Source organism: Chrysochloris asiatica, unplaced genomic scaffold (genome assembly GCF_000296735.1).
Source record: "Chrysochloris asiatica unplaced genomic scaffold, ChrAsi1.0 scaffold00268, whole genome shotgun sequence".
NCBI classification, from domain to species: domain Eukaryota; kingdom Metazoa; phylum Chordata; class Mammalia; order Afrosoricida; family Chrysochloridae; genus Chrysochloris; species Chrysochloris asiatica.
This window is the reverse complement of record NW_006408786.1, coordinates 2,842,489-2,845,266: the sequence shown is the minus strand read 5'-3', so window position 1 is coordinate 2,845,266 and position 2,778 is coordinate 2,842,489.

The following is a 2,778-nucleotide window of genomic DNA, read 5'->3' as shown; positions in this document are numbered from 1 at the left end:
AATGTGCAAAGATCTGGAATCAGAAAACCAAAAAGGAAGAACACACTCAGCATTTCTCAAGCTGGGGGAACTGAAGGAAAAATTCAAGCCTCGACTCTCATCAATGAAAGATTCTCTGAGCAAATTATGGAATGATGCAGAAAGCATCAAGAGAAGATGGAAGGAATACACAGAGTCACTGCACCAAAAAGAAATGGTTCCTATTCAACCATTTCAAGAGGTAGCATATGTTCAAGAGCCAATGATACTGATGGAGGAAGTCCAAGGTGCATTAAAGGAATTGGCAAAGAACAAGGCACCAGGAATTGATAGAATAAAAATTGAAATCTTTCAAGAAAATGAAGCTACATAGGAGAAAGGCTACATACATCTCTCTCTGGCAAAAAATTTGGAAGACAACTATCTGGCCAACTGATTGGAAGAAATTCTAATTTGTGCCCATTCCAAAGAGAGGTGACCCAATGGAATGCGGAAATCATCAGACAATCTCTTTGATACCCCATGCGAGTAAAGTTTTACTAATGTAATGGTAATACAGAAATGGTTGCAAGCATACATTGACAAAGAAGTTCCAGAGGTTAAAGCTGGCTTCAGTAGAGCCGTGGAACAAGGGATATCATTGCTGATATCTGATGGATCTTGGTTAAAAGCAGAGAATAACACAAAGATGTTTACCTGTACTTTATTGACTACACAAAGTCTTTTGATTGTGTGGATTATGATACACTATGGACAACATTGAGAAGTATGAGTATTCCAGAACTCTTAATTGTGCTCATGAGGAAACTGTATATGGACCAAGAGGCAGTTGTTCGAAAAGAACATGGGAATACTGAATGGTTTAAAATTAAGAAACGTGTGTGACAAGGTTGTAGTCTTTCACCACACTTATTCAACCTGCATGCTAAGCAAATAACCGGAGAAGCTGGGTTATGTGAAGAAAATCATGGCATCAGGATTGGAGCAAGACTCATTAACAACCTGAGATATGCAGATGATACAACCTTGCTTGCTGAAAGTGAAGAGGACTTAAAGCATTTACTGATGACGGTCAGAGAGCAAAGATTTTTTATGGATACATAAAGTAAACAAATATCCTCACCACTGGACCAATAAACAACATTTTTATCAACGGAGAGAAGATTGAAGTTGTCAAGAACTTCATTCTTCTTAGATCAACTATCAACACTCACAGAGGCAACAATCAAGAAATCAAATGACGTATTGCATTAGGCAAATCAGCTGCACAAGACCTTTTTAAAGTGTTGAAGAGCAGAGGTGTCAGCTTGAGGGATAAGGTGCACCTGACCCATGGTATTTTCAATAACCTCATATGCAAGCAAAAGTTGGACAGTATATAAGAAAGTCATAGAAGAAGTGATGCTTTTGAGTTATGGTGTTGGAAGAGAATACTAAAAGTGCCATGGACTGCCAAAAGAACTAATAGATCTGTGTTGGAAGAAGTGCAGCCAGAGTGCTTCTTGGAGGCCAGGATGGCCAAACTTCATCCCTCATACTTCAGACATATTGTCAGGAGGGACCAGTCATTGGAGAAAGATATCACGTTTGGTAAGGTGGAGGATTAGAGAAACTGAGGAAGAGCCCAACGAGATGGATTGGCCAAAGGGCAGAATCGATGGACTCAAGCGTGGCAACAGTAGTGAAGTTGGTCAGGATCTGGTAATGTTTCATTCTGTTGTGCATAGATAGGGCCGCTATGAGTCAGTACCAACTCAATGGCACCTAACAACAACAATAACATACCCTTGGTTTTGTAAATTCTCATTTGTATGACCTTCCTGAGGTCACATACAATCTACAAGATTAGGCTGTATTTTCATAGTGTCAGTTTCAAAGGGCACCATGTTCAAATGGCATAACATAGTCCACAAAGACAATGTTCTACATTCTATTTTTGTCAGTATTAACATGGATTTTAAAAGCTCATAAAAGACCATATATAATGCTAGTGTTTGTCTCTTAATGTCCAGAGGAAAGAAAAGTAATGAAGATTGAAGATGCATGAAACAATTAGTCCACCAGCCCAATGTCTCAAGGAACATCAGTCTCCATGACCCTGAGACCAACAGAAATATATGGTGCCAGTTGGGAACCTGGTTGGCAAGCAGCGTGAAGAGACCTGCAGACTCTTGATAGAGTGTGAGAAAATGTGAAACAAAACTCAACATAGAAAGAAAAGAAAAGACCTTGTGTTCAGATAAAGATTGGTGGAACCCAAAAACTATAATATTTGGCCACCATATATAGGTCTGTAATGGAACTCATACTTGTGGCTCAATTTTCAGTAAAGTATTAGATAGTTCTACTAAGGGAATAACAGTTATAGTAGGTTACACACTGAATACAATTGTTAACCATCTGAGATCAAAATGGCAGCATTTACCCAAGTAAAAAGTTCAGAAGGATTAGAAAATAAGGAGGAATAAAAACAAGAATCACAAGGAGAATGTGGGCTAAGTAATGTTACATGGATGGAATTGCAATCAGTGAGATGAAATGAAATGTGTATGATTTTTTCAATGTAAAATTGGTGATCAGCTCTGTAAATATTCATCTGTTTCACAATAAGCACTTTAAAAGAATAATTCAAGACAAGGGACTCATTTCTAAAATATACAGAAAACTACAACAACTCTACAAGAAAACGACGAATAACCCAATTAAGAAGTGGGCACAGGATATGAACAGACACTTCACTAAGGAAGAGATCCGAACAGCCAACAAACATATGAAGAAATGCTCACGATCACTAACCAT